The sequence below is a fragment of the Chamaea fasciata genome, unplaced genomic scaffold (genome assembly GCF_029207755.1).
Source record: "Chamaea fasciata isolate MVZ Bird 193981 ecotype frontalis unplaced genomic scaffold, bChaFas1.0.hap1 SCAF_6, whole genome shotgun sequence".
In the NCBI taxonomy this organism is placed as follows: Eukaryota; Metazoa; Chordata; class Aves; order Passeriformes; family Sylviidae; genus Chamaea; species Chamaea fasciata.
This window is the reverse complement of record NW_027094091.1, coordinates 53,670,446-53,684,944: the sequence shown is the minus strand read 5'-3', so window position 1 is coordinate 53,684,944 and position 14,499 is coordinate 53,670,446. Positions and strand designations below refer to the sequence as shown.

Sequence of the window (14,499 nt, the reverse complement as noted above, 5' to 3'; positions counted from 1 at the left end):
TGTGTATTCACTGTTCCTTTCTACTTCCAGCCTCGTAGAGTACGTTTCCTCAATTCCTGCTCAGTGTTTAAATGTGCCTAATTGGCAACCTGTTGTTACTGCATGTTGGCACGGAGCTTTATAATTGGTGTGAAAGAAAATTATTAGGGCATCTGTAATGGCTTTATCTCAGTTCCTATCTAGCCTTCCAAGTAGTGCTTAATTTTGGGCAGCTTAAACAGGAAAGTTTTAATATAAAGCACAGATTGGACCTGCGTCTTTGGATGCACAAGTGACTGACAGTTTTTCCTCTGTGAGAAGGTTTTTGGGGGACAATCAAGGCCTGAACTCATCAGTAGATGTGCTTTGTAAGCATTTGTGGTCTTACACGGCCTCCTAGGGTAGAAACAAAAGGAAATGCCTGCATGCCGCCCTTGTTGGGATGTTGGAATTAGCATAGCAGGTGCTTGAGGGTGAAGAGAGGTGAGGGAAAGGCAGGAGCAAGTCAGGAAGATGCAGCTCTGGATGCCTGGCTGCAGGTGTGGGAGTAGGCATGAGCACATGAAGTCCCAAGATTTATACCGTTGTCCACACTATTGGTTTGAACAGGGTTGTAGTTTTAAGTACAGTGAGCTGAGCTGTTCCTTACCTGGCCACACCCTGCTCAGTGTGACCTTGGTTCTCCCAATTCAGAGAACTTTGGATTTTGGGATGAAATGAACTTGCTAGCATTGGGAAGAAGTGTGAGTCTGTCTTTGAGAGTGAGCTTGAACATCATTACACCTGATGTCAGCATGTCTGTAGATTGCTGCAAAATGTCTACATTTATCTCATTCCTCTCACATCTCTGTTATTGAACCAATTACAAGTGTGTTTACTGATACCCAAAAGCACTGGTAAACAGGGAGTCATCAACAAAATGGTCACATATCTGACAGGCCCCCCAGGAACCTGGTTGGACTGATTAGTCTACAACATCTGTTTCTGTAGCCTGGAAGAAACTGTTCTCTGACCAAAAAAACCCACAAAATTAAATTTAAAATTATGAAATTAGTAGAATGAAAAATAGCAATGGGCACAATCCCATTATATGGGTGCTGTGAGACTCTGTGGTGCCGCAGCTTGAACTGCCCCTATAGCACCATCAGCACAAGGTTATACATCCAGGCATGCACACCGTGGTTCCTACTGGGCAGATAGTGTGGGCTGTCTCGTAAAATGGTGTCTCAGGAAAGGAGATGAGCATTGCAAGAGTTGCAGCCAACAGAATGTGAGGCCACGACTTCTGCAAACATCTGCCTGTGGCAAACATCTATAATAGGGTACAAGGGTGATTTCCTGAGCCACGTATGGAAAGCATTTGTCCTGCAATGTCACATCATCCTTTGCAGTGAGTGCAGAGGCCCAGTTTGTGAATTCCCTCCTCAAGTTTTCCCTCTTTCTTTCTCTCACACTTGACGAAACTGCTGTCTGTGGCGGTGACAAGGCAACATGTAAATACCTTGCAGAAGAGTTATTCATCATTAATGCAGGTAGTTTGAAGTCCTAATCAAACAGCATTTGTAGGAAAAACTTTTTAGTGAGAATGGCATTAAAGAATTTAATTTAAAACACGTGAAGGGATTCTTCTTTGCACATTCCTCTTGCTTCTCAACCTTCCAGGTCTTTTTCTGTCCACTAAAGGGTTAAAAAGAAAGGGGGAAAAAAAAAAAAAAAACGGCAATTTGGGGTTCATTGATTTCACACAAAGTCTTTTCCACTTAGCTCCTCACAAACAAGAGCTGCAAAAAGACTTCAGACTCAGGGAGAAGTGCAGCAGGGATTTTTGATACCAGGAATCTCTAGGGGGAAAAAACAGCATCATGAAAATAATTGGCTGGAAAATGAAGCTGGCCAAAGCAAGTATATAAATAAAGTGGAAATGTTTAACAGGGAAGGAGCAACTAACCTCAGGCTGGGGTGAATGATCTTTCTGTGACATCTCTCTAAAGCAACTCCTAGTGCTCAGTCAGGAATTACAGGGTCGATGCAGAGATTATTTGGTATTGATCTTTGGCCTGGCTTTATGCAGAGCATAAGCCTGTAAAATTATAGTGGTCCTTGCAAATTTATTAAAATGGCTTAAAATTTATTAATCACTTTGGAAATACAGGTCATGGACTCTGAACTAGAATAATAAAGCTTTAAGCCACTACCAATTATCTGAGAAGTTTGTACAACATGATGGTCCAATTACCCTGTGTGCAGGTTTCCTAGCTAAACTGCGGCCAGACTACATTTGCCATCTGTTTTTTCCTAAGTAAATAGGGTTTCCATCCCTCCCCAAATTCACACCATACCCCACCATCAACAATTATTCTCATCGGTGAGGTATATCTGCAAATTTTTACAAGGTTATTTAAATATATTATTGTCATCAGAATCAAAATGTGCCAGACATGAGAAATGGGAGACATTAGAAAAAGCTATGGGCACATATTACTGTTCGGGGGGGGGGGGGGGGGGGGGGGGCTTTCTTATCTACACAGTAATAATGGCTGTGCTGTCATATCCCATTGCTCCTGATAAAGGAAGAGGTCATTGTTGTACATATTTTTTGACAGAATGAGGTCGCTGATGTTATCTCTGATTAGTTGAATAATGGTCATGACAGATTCTTAGTTGTCTTACCTTAGAAATGACAGTCTGCTTTCCTATCCTGGCTGACCTTTTTTCTTAAAGGGAGCTGTACTTGCAAAGCAGCCGCAGAAACTGAGAACTGTGGGGGCTGGGTTTTCTGCTCTCTCCTTGTGCAAGGATAGTGTGAAGAAAAGGGGAAGAAATTCTAGTAGCAACAAGCACTTGTGTTCATCTTGCAGTACGCCTGAAGGATATGATCTCTGTGGAAGAAATTCCTCTACCTCAGCTATGGCAGATTGTTGCCCCTCAGAATGAGGAGGGAGAGCTCCTTGCAAGGTTATTTTATTAGATCATCTGCTTTGCCCTCAATAGCATCTCAGCCCCGTGCCCTGCTAGCAAGCATAATAATGTGACTAAAAAACCTCTTAACATTTAACAGCCCCATTAATTTTCCATTGATGCACCACACAGACTAAGGGATTTGCACCCTTGACCTTGGGCATCTCACACATAAAATATTAGATTATGTTTTTGCAACTCTTTTGTACGCTCTCAGTCTTTCAGTGCTGGGAGCACAGACAGGTATAACCAGCTTAGTCAGACAACATAAAAATTTAAACTTTTCTGGCATAGACAAGGCTAGAGACACAGGAGAAATTCAATGTCCTTGTCTTGTTTAATAAGTCTGCAAGCTTGAAAGTCTTATTAAGCATTCAGAAAACAGAACGTGACACACTTAAAGAAAGTTTGTGGAAATTACCTTTTTTTTTTTTTAATTCCTGTTGAAGTCTCCTTGAAAAACGAGAACTGAGAAGACAGTTCTCATTTTTGGTACCTTACAGTAATTTGGATTGAATGTGAGCTGTTCTCTTTTCCTCTCCATTCAGTTAGCAAGCAAATGGAAAATGTATTTTGTTTGAAAAACCTTTAGGGAGTGAATAGAAAGGAAGTTATTCTAAACAACCACAGCATTAGAGAAGTAATATAAATGAGGTTCTGTTTTGCTGTGAAACTTCTCTTGAATTTGACTTGAAATGCAATGAACGAGAACAGAGACACACCCTGTAAGGAACAGTTAAGTTACAGGGAGTAGAAAAGAATGTTAAAGTTAGAGCTAGAGCTGACCTGTATCTGTTCTCTGGATCACCCTTCCTCCCTGTCCACCATACTTGGACAAATTCAAAGGGTTTAGTGCATGTTCTTAGCTACTCCCTTAAGCAGCTCATGGGAACTAATCACTAAGACTTCATTAGGACTTTAGTGAGTTAGGTGGCTGCTTTCCTGGAAAACTCTTTCACAGACTTCTTACTTTATTTCCCGCAGGAAGAAGGATGAGACGTAGATGCAGGGTGTCTGGAAAGCAGGAATAAACTCTTAGGTGAAGCATTGTGCTCTGTTTCTGAGACTAGTGTGCCACATGCAGGACTTCTCAGAGTCTGGCAGGAAAGCAGGGAGGCTCTGACCCTCTGCAGGGTCTCTGCTGAGTGGTGCCAACCCTAACCACCCACAGAGCCCTTAGGGCTTGCTAGGCACTGTGAAGGTCTTGTGCAGCAGGATTTTTTGAGGCATGTTCTAAGCAACAACTCCTCCTTTTCTTTAAATTAAATGACTCCTCACTTTCCATCCTGTTAGGAAGCTAACTCAAGGAGCTGTAGTGCTCCAGCTCATCATCCCCTATCATCCACTACAATAAAAATTATGAGTGACCCCTTCATAGAAAAAGAGAGGGGGTAGCCTTGGATGGAGAAAACAGGCTGACAATCTAAAGTTATAACCACAAAGAGAAAGACAAAATAATATTTTCTGAGGTTGTTATCAGGGAAAGTTAATAAAGCTCTAATGAATATTAATTTATATCCATATAGATTGCTAACTTCTGTGTTTCTGCTGACATGGCGAGCAATCAGTATTTAAATGTCTGGTATTTCTTTTGATTTACCACAATTAATGTTTCATGGAGTGCATGTGAGTCTATGAATTACAACATTTAATTACAAGTTGTTCTTCTTGGGTTTTTTTTGTAAAGACTGAATGGCAAACAGAGCTGCAAGGCCATGACATACTCAGAATCAGGATGCTGATATAAATATGGGTAGTTGATGCTAACTAAGTTATTTCCTTTTAAATCTCTTCATATCCTGAATGGAAACATGGCTTTAGATGAAAATGCTCATTATACAAATTAGATGGATGTTATTATTGAGTACATTAATCATTTTTTCTCCAAATGTTCGCTTTACAAATGTAATTATTTTTAATCATACTGGTTCCACTAAATTAGAGATTTGGTTTCCTTTTACACTCAAATTCAAGGTCTCCGTATTTAAAAGCACATTATTTTTTATAGATCATTTCCTGTCATTTTACTTCAAAAGCACCTGATAAAATTTCAGTAAATGTGATTAAATAGCACAGGAAAGTTGCCATGGTATTTTTCTTCCTTTCAGCATCATAAAATAGCTAGTTTCTCTATGGCAGGTTTAAGGCTTCACAAGAGTGTGGGTGTGTAATTAACCTGATTTCTTAATGAGTGTGTTGAAAACATATTTTCTTGCACTTCAGTGACTGATAGTAAGCTATTGAGTATTTATCTTCCTGGCAGAAGATCAGGACAGAGATTGTATGACAATCATCTACCACCTATAGCTTATTATGAAGTCTCCTAAGGTACTTAGTAGACCTCATCGACACCTCAAAACCGAGCACAAATTCTATTCCATGCGTAAAAAAATCACTAATCCTCCAACCCACAGGAGACTTTATGACCTGCTTTTCCCCTGGTCATTCGCAGCAGAAAAAGCAGCCCAGCATCTTGTGTTATCAACAACCATCTGGCAAAATTTCGTTGTCTAAGCTTTTCAGCTGCTTTATGAGGAACAACAATTTAACTCCACAATGAAGACTGTGCAGGCTCACAACCAGATCCAGTCATTTTCAGTACTGCCTCTCTGTTAGTGTGTATAATTAATATGGACTTTGAGACATTAAGCAACAAATTCTGTAACTGGAAGATATTTCATGTGCAGATTAGGAAGTAACCATCTGCCACATTCTTTATGCAGTGCTGTGGTTTGTTTCAGAAAGGGAAGAAAAATCCCGACACATTCACTGTTTTGCAAAGACCATGTATGTTCCCAAGAGAACCTGGCTTTGCCTTTGCTGGAAATGTACTTCAGTTACAAGTGTAAATATACACCCTCTGCACACATTTTCCACAACAATTTTGCTAATATTTTAAGGAATCATACTTCTGCCTCTCCACAATTTGTCTCCTAAAGGGATCATGAAAAATGCAGATGAAGAAAAGAGATTAATTGATGGGCAATTGTAGTTTGTGATGAGGTGGAGATGTGCTATGAATATTTGTATTTGTTAAAGGAAATACAGGCATTCATAAACTGATAAAAGAGAATATGCATTCAAAAACTATTCCATGAATAAACACTGTTTACCTCATTGTGTTAACAATTTAACACATTTTGAAAATTTTTATGAAAGATTGTTCTTTTTTCATTCTTTATACAACAGATTGCTGAGCACAGTATTATAGCACTGGTGGTTTACGGTTTCAAAGGCATTTGAAAGGCATTAAAATTGGCAAAACATCTATACCAGTTTTGTAAGAATGGGCAAACATCTGTCATAAAGCAGGATCAGTAAAAAAAGACATTGAAGACATTGGAAGAAAATGCAGCAGTGATAGCCGTTGCATGCAGTGACCCACTTGTAGCCCGTAGGATGTAAGCGTCTACAGTGGAGGAAGATGGAAGGAAGTCCCAGAAGAACTAGGGTTCTCTGCCTGTGTCCTCATCTGTGTTCTTCTGCAAGGGCCTCTTCCTGTCAGCTCAGAGTTAGAAACTCACTCCATAGACATTTGAATTGATCCACAAGAGCTGTGTATGTAACTCCTGTTTCGATTTTAAAGCTCTTACTAAGATGATTCTCTTAGATTTACACACCAAGTTTAAGGAGGCAGGGAGCTGTATTTCACTGAGTTGTGCTTGTCTCATAGGGTTCTGTAAGACTCTAAGAGAAATATTTCTCTTTTGGACTTCCCTTTGCAGTGTAAAGCTCATTTTTACTCTTTCTGCTCCATAGTGGACTCACCCCCTCCTTGTAGTTCTAAATATAAAATCCCTCAGTGAATGACTACAGAAATCCAGTGCCACAGGCTGTCAGGGCAGGAATTACCTTGCCAGCATTCTTGCACCTCACTGGCACATTAAAGAGCTGGCAACTCCACGGGTGGTGGGATGGATTTAGTTTGGTTTTCTCTGGCTTTTTGTGTCAGTGCTGGCTTGTCAGAGGCTGATGGAGGTGACTCAGCCACATCTGTTCCTTCAGCTGGAGGCTGCTATTTTATCTCTCTATTAGCTTTCCCAGTTTTGTGAATGTTTTAAGGAATTTACTGTCTGTAAGATCTCTGCCTTTTTGTCAAACTTGATGGAAATATTCGCATTTACTGGGGAAGATGGATGTGTAGATGTGCACGCAGTAAAAGCACAATTACATAGCCTTTGTTTCCTTAGGGAAACTGAATAAAAAATGTCCACTGCATCCCCGGTCCCCATAAGTGCACACCAGTGAAGTGTTTTTTTCTTGAAATGCATTTAATTGTGTCACAGTTTTAAAAGAGAATGAGTGATGTGAGTTTGTAGTAAATGGGCTGGGATTTTTTTCTTTTCAGTCCTCAGAATCCTTGACATATAACCTTTTGCTTATATAAAACACTTCAGCTGTTCATTCATAGGTTTAACTATGCTGAAGACTATCCAGTGGAAAGAAATCTTATTATCTCCAGCTTAATATTTCATTATCTGGCACAATATGAGGATATTAGACTTTGATTGCTGGTTCTCTTCAGAGATTACAGCATTTAAATTCTTATTCCCATCTGCATTTTAAACTTCACCTTTTTTTTTTTTTTAACTGGTCACATTTATGTTGCATTTAAATCTTATCTCTCAAGTTTTTGGGTTAAAAAGTTTAGGTGCAAAATATTCAAATTAGGTTTGTCCTGAATTTCCCAAACTGTTCTGGTGTTCACCCACTCATTTCACATTCTAACGATATGCAGACATAATAATGGACATCAAGGAATTTCTATGGGCGTTCACTACACACCAATATTACACATCTGACCAAAAAGAAATCTTTTCAAGAAGAATATGATGACCTTATGCACCTAAACCTTTTACAAAACTATTAATCTGTGACAATGTCACCCAAAGTTGCAGTAAAGAAGTTACTGAAGTAGTTTTATGGGTCACAGTAATGTATCTGTTTGGAATCTGTTGTACTCAGACAGGCATATACATTTGCTGTAAATGGATCTTCAGTCTCTGTGAATCATTTTATTCTTTTTATACACACTATAAAATTGCCATTTTTATGGCCAGGCTTGATGTATGATATGGCTGAAGAACTGTATGAGTTAATTAAAGAATAAAGGGCTGTCCCTTCTGCTCTATATTTCTGTTCATGACATTAGTATTTGAGACCCACTGTTTTGTACCACACAGAGGTTTTGACTTTAAGGGAAACACAGGTAGAAGTATGCCTACTCTCATACTGTGCAGGGCATGTGATTGGGTCCAAAATCCAGAGGTTTTGTATCACCAAGGCATCCTTTTGCACAGAGCTGGCAAACACTGCCCCCTAAACTTCTGTCAGGGTTTCCTCAGGTTGCCTGCTGTGAAAGATCATGCTCTTGTCTCCTGGAAGGAGAAAATCAGGACCATCAAAATGGCTTATATTGCATCAGGCTTTGAAGGTGAATGTGTGTACCCAAACACCTGACTCTGAGCTTTGCCCTAGCTGGGTATTTCCCAGTCAGTAGCTCTTGTCTTGTGCCAGACCAAAGATGAACAAAAAATCCCATACCAAGGGAGCATCTTCAATTTCAATTATTTCCTATTGAATTCTGAGTGTTGTGCATTAAATAAGATATTTTCTTCCTTTCTAACCAAGTGGTAGACTTTCCCATAAGCATTTTCCTTTCATCAAGAGAATATTATTTAGACAGCCAAAAGGAAGGTAATTGTAGCATAAGATAATCACTAGAAAGAGAAAAGAACACCTCCTTATATTTACATTTTAGAAAGTATGAAATTCTGTTTCACTTGCTCGTCATTATCCAGTATGGGCCAAGACGTTTGCAGAATGTGCGCTCTCCAAAACAGTTTTAAAAGATAAAGTATTCTGATTGCTCTGAAGTGTAGAACAATATTTTTCTCCATATTAGTGTTAGAGAAAAATAGCACAAAAATGTCAGGAACTGTAACTCATTGCTCTTTTTTCACATAACTTAATCATGTGCCTTCATTTTGAAGCCCACATCCAACAAGGCAAATTCACTTTGAATGACATCTTTAAGAAATCATCCTTCTTCTCTGTGGTCTATATTACTTCTGGGCCCCTTCTGTCTTAGTTTTTTTCTTCCTGTAAATGCTATTGTAGATGCAGATCTTTAATATCATGTTGATACCTAAGTTTTCTCCTTGAGATCACTTTGTTCTAAGGGAAGAGGTATAGTCTTTACTTGTCCCAGGTGACAGGCAGATACTACCTCCCACTCCCAGGAGGCACTGGTTTGCTGCAAACAGGCCAGTAAAGCACAGTTAAAGAAATGAACACTTGAGATGGCAAAACACTGCAAGACAGGTTTCAAATGCCACACAGGTCATAGGTCTTTAAAAGGTACACGGATGGGTCGTATTCCTTCCCAGAACCCAATTTTGTCTGCACAAATATGACACACAACTATCATTCCTCTCACATATTAGGCTTATCATCTCCTTGCCCTTTACAGCCTTCCTCCTGTCCTCTGTTAGCTCTAATAAAAGCTAATCCATAAGAAAAGGCTCAAAAGACCAAGCAGACCAAGCTCAATTAGTTCTTTGATTAACTTCATAATTGAGCAATAAGCCACAGAGCCAGACCTTCTTCAGCTGAAGGGGACGACACTCGGTAAGGTAGAGCTGCCCAACATGCATTTCTGCACAATTTTATTTATTTCATTGTAATTTTTAACTTAATAAATGCAAGGGTTAGGGGGGAGTATGCCTTGGTTAACACCAGGTAGGCTGCCCACAGCTGTGCCCCAAACCTCTCTTGGGCTCGTGACCCTTTCCCTGACATCACACTTCCATTTCTAATGTTTGGTAAAGGGGTGGTCTGGGTGTAACATGGGCTTTTATTAGGAGCACCAGAAGATGAGCAGCCAGACCGAGACATTAACTTTTAAACCTGCTTTTAGACCTGTGGTGAGAATGTCGCTCTGCAGTGAACTGCAAAAATGCCATCCTTTTTTGAGGCAGCTCTGTAAAGAAACAATGAATTAAAGAGGATGAGAAAATCAAGGGTTTGGGCTGGTCTGGGAAAGGTGCTGAGACACCAGTATTTGGGAGCAAAATCCAGATGTCTGTTCCTGCAGCAGTGAATCTAGCCTTCTTGGCACAGTGTGCAGGATGTGGGGTTTTCCATGTGTGTTCCTGCACTGAGATATCCACACAGACAAGACACTGCAGGTGTTTGGAGATGAGACAGAGCAATATATTTATAAGGACTCTTCAAAGAACTGAGACTGGTTTTCAGAAGTTTCTTCCTGAAACTGAATATTCGAAAAATTCTTTCACAATAAATGTATGCCCATCTGTGATATTCACAGCTTGTTTTAACTTTATTATGCTGGAGGCAGACCTCTAATCTCAGTGGGTGCATTCTCACTGAAGAAATGGCCCTATAAAAGATAATGGGTAATTAATATCATAAAAAAATTCCTCAGTAATGACTGGGGATATCAGAACTTGGTTCATATTTCCTTTTGGGACCCTGGAAATAAAATTTTGTGTTTCCCAGCAAAAAAGGCTGATCTTTGTATTTTGAGTACATGCAACAGCAAATAGTACACTTCCACAGTTCTGTAACATGCTGTCTGGAATTTCATTTCTTCCTTTACTAGTCAAGGAAGGAAGCTCTGAAACATCCTCAAAGTCTAACAAGATGCTAATGTGCTAGAAAGAGCCTTTAAATGAGCTTGTTTTAGTCAAAATATTGCAAGTGTGTTAATTCTAAGACCTCTAATGACACTAAAAACACTCATTGACAAATGCCTCATTTTCTCTTAATAACACTTGCTTTAATGTTGCTGTAAATGATATCAGCTTTGCCATAATGATACAGCTCTAGCACTTAAAATCTAGCTTCAATGGTTATTTGTGGTTTAGATTTTGCCTTTTCATTTGATCCCATATGCTTTTGACAATGCTGGATTGATTTAAAGCCAGCTGATTACAGAACACTGAATTAAAGTGGAATCTCAGGTACATTACAAAGGTGAAAGAGCAGTTAGATCCTAAGCAACACCTGAGCTAATGTCTCTTTTCTAATTGAGTGATAGTCAGGCAGTTTGCAGTGCCAGCAAGTATGGTTAAATCAAATTGACTTTTAGTGTTAGACCAATGGTGCTAATAGACTGGGTTCACTGTCTATAATGGATATGGAAAGACAAGTACATTAAAAGCAAAGGTCATTCTTATCTTTTGCTCTTGACAGCAAAGACTTAACTGTACAAAGTTCGTTTCCCATCCAAGAAATTATTGTTCCTACAGTTTATCTCAAATGAGTTTAGTAATGAAAATCAAGAAGGATTTTTTTCTTTCCATGTCATCCTCTATAACTCAAGACTTATCACCGTCATACCTGGATGCATGATTTGCCTTTTCTCCTCATGCTCAGATGGGTGTAAGGGATTGTTTTCCTTTTTATTTTTGCTTACAGAATCTATTATAATGATCTGATCTTTGCTTCAAGTGCTGATGGATCAACTAGTAAGCAACAGTGGGTCCACTAATGGGGAAACAGGAAGAGCCTGTGAGTTGTCTGGAGGAACAGATCATGTGGTAGGAAATATGGACCATTGCTTCTTTCAGCAGTCAACAGAAAGAGAAATAGTCATCTTGGTGAACTTGAAACACTATTCCCCTGCTGAGCTCATGAGCTTTTTGCCAGTGCTAACAGAATGTCCTTTCCATAAAGCTGAATACTGTGGGCAGGGGAAGAGTTTTGATACTGCTTTCAGCATTAAATTTTAGGCACTGAGGGCTGCAGAAGTCTTAGCCCGTTGATTTATGTAGGGCTTGCAGTCTCCTTGGGGTTAAGTATGTGTGTGACTGTCTTGGCTCAGGATGGCAACCAGAGAGCTCTGAAAGCTCATGAATTGCAGATTAACAACAATGCAAGTAGCAGTTAGGGTACAGAATAACTTTCTTCAGCACAGTGAAAATGATGCATGTTTACAGCTGAAGTTTTGAAGCTCTGATGATGAGGCAAGATGAAGGGAGTTGCATTTCAGTAAGGACTTCAGCAAAAGACAGCAACAACATCTTATGCTAAGAAGTAAGAAAAATAGTTTGTCAGTAAATAGCAGGATCCGCCACCTATTCTCTGGTGTTGGCAATGTCTGATTTGTAATGTTATGTTGTATCTCGGACTTTCTGACCAATATTAGGCTGCTGAGACCCATCTGGGCAGTGCCATGCCCCACAGCAAGTCACAAATGCAGGAGGAGAAATTCTCCTGGGAGTTTGATATAATGAGGGTATTCATATGGGATGTGCTCCAAATCATGACAGCATCCACAAGGTGCCACAGGGAAGAGTTCTCTTCTGTTTAAGGGCCCTCTGATGTGCCACATCCGATGGCCAAAATTCAGTAGCAATTCATCATTCTCTCCCTAAATGCCGCCTTACCAAAGGACTTCTCACCAGTCTCAGACTCCATGGTTTGCCTTCCTGGAGGGTTCACATGGAGGGAATAACTTGTGCATGTTTGAGTTTAGTGAGCTGAGAACAAGCAGTGCTCTGTGCAGTGCTGCTGCATCCAGGAGGGGCTGCATTATCCTGCCTGACACAGTTTTTTTCTAACAGTTTTATTTTATCCACCAATAGCGCTGCCTGTTTGTATTAGTTTGAATGATGAGTAATTTTTAAATGCAACTGTCATACTCTGCCTCATGAATTCCAGTGATTCTACCATGCTGTAAAGAAACATTTTGACACTGTAAGAGCTAAACTGTTGCTAAAGCATTTTTGACATTGATAAAGGTAAAATTTTAGCATGGTTCTCATGGTTTCAGTGTAGACCAGGTACAAAATTCTGTTCCACAATACATTTTGAGTGTGCAGCTAGCATTCCTTACATGATTTAGGGTGGACATAATAACAAGGAAGCTGAATAGAAAAAGATTGGAGTTTTTAGCGAGTTGAAAATACCATGGTTTGTTTTCCACTAATACCAAGAGAGATAAAGTTAATCTGAAAGTACACAGAAATTCACATATACAAAATCTGGTCTCCACAAGGCCATGAAATCCTTAATTTGTTTATTTCTCCCAGAAGAATATAAATCACTGTTGCATCGCCCAAATGTTTGTGAGTTTATCAAAAGGAGCATTTATTCAGCATTCATTCCACTCTGTCATTAAATCCTCTGGATTATGTGGCTGTTGTTGTCTTTTAAATTCCTGATAAATATGTTGCTGACAGCCAGCTGTTCTTTCCAATGCATCATAACCAACCATCCTGGAGTAGATCATTAGTCTGCTTGCATCCATCTATTTTATTTATGCAATTCAGGGAGATTACAATGGCCATCTGCAACTGTGGGCACTTTTTGTTTTGGAGGAATGCACCTTCAGAGGGACAGGGCAGAGTTTCAAGGATATCAGCTCTCTTGGAGTGAAAAGACTTGCCTGCTCAGTAGAGAGACACTTTGCTGTCCCTGCTGGTTTCAACCCTTTTTCCCCTGAGGCAGTTTTGGAGCCATGCAGACTGGTGATCCTACAGGAAGCCTCTTGGGCCTGAATCCCCAGGCAAGGCGTGGGGAAATGCCTGACCCATCACACCGCCTGGTTATCCCTGGGAGCAAAAGTTTGGGTGTACAAAAATTCTCAGTTATGGCAAAGACTTTTTCCCCCTCATACTTCTATGCCACATTACATTTGTTAAATAGAAGGTCAGAGCTTTCCAGAGTTTCCCCCTTGGCAGCAAGCTGAATTTTCCTGCTGCTCTTTTGACTTTTCAGTGGTCTGAAGCATCAGGTTTGGTTCACTCGCAGTTCAAGCTGTCAAACTCTCGTGTACAGAGCAGTTAGAGTGTGTTTCTGCGGGGGAAATTGAACAGTACGTTTTCCAGTTTGCAGCATTCAACCCACATGGCTTTTTCTCAGAAAACAAGGGAGTGCTGCCCCTTGCACTTGTAATTTACAGTAATTAGCAAGGAAATGGTGCTTGCTTTTAGAGGAAGAAGCACACTGAGCAACTCATTCCTAAAAATAAGATTGGAAAGGAGGAAGTAGTACATTTTTATTCCTGGTGTAAACATAAATATTCAACGCTTTTTGCAAATCAAAAATCAGAAGGGAGAAAAGCAGTGATCTTTGGATTGATTGAACTTTTTTTTTTCCCCTAGCTTATGCTGAAATGCTTAATATTTCAGCTGTGTGTGACATGCAAGTAACCTGATAGATTGGTTGTATTAATTGGGAAAAATAAATAACCCAAAAAAATCGTAGTTGAGACACTTTATTTTCAAAGAACAGATGGCTTTCTTTACTTAAAGCTGTAGAATATTTTTCTGCAACATAAAGGCATAGAGTATATCCTCTGGGGATGAAGGAAAATGACATGGAGAGAAAACGTTGCTGGGAAAATCATTAGACGCTTTAGAAATAATAGAAGTACCAGGCCTGACTTTTGGTACCACTAACCTTTGTTGGCTTCAGATGACAAATCCTACTTGATATCAAGACATCAGCAGGACCCCTACTTGCCCTGAGTTTCCCACCCTCCTCCCCATGAGGACAGCAGCAGCAGCAGAAGCCCCATCTGCAGACATTTCT

The 14,499-nt window shown here is 39.9% G+C and overlaps 1 long non-coding RNA gene across 3 annotated transcripts in view; it reads left to right on the top strand.

Moving 5' to 3' along the window:
• The window catches only part of LOC136291387 (uncharacterized), a 278,854-nt gene that overhangs the window by 182,663 nt on the left and 81,692 nt on the right, over positions 1–14,499 (top strand). The window lies entirely within an intron of this gene.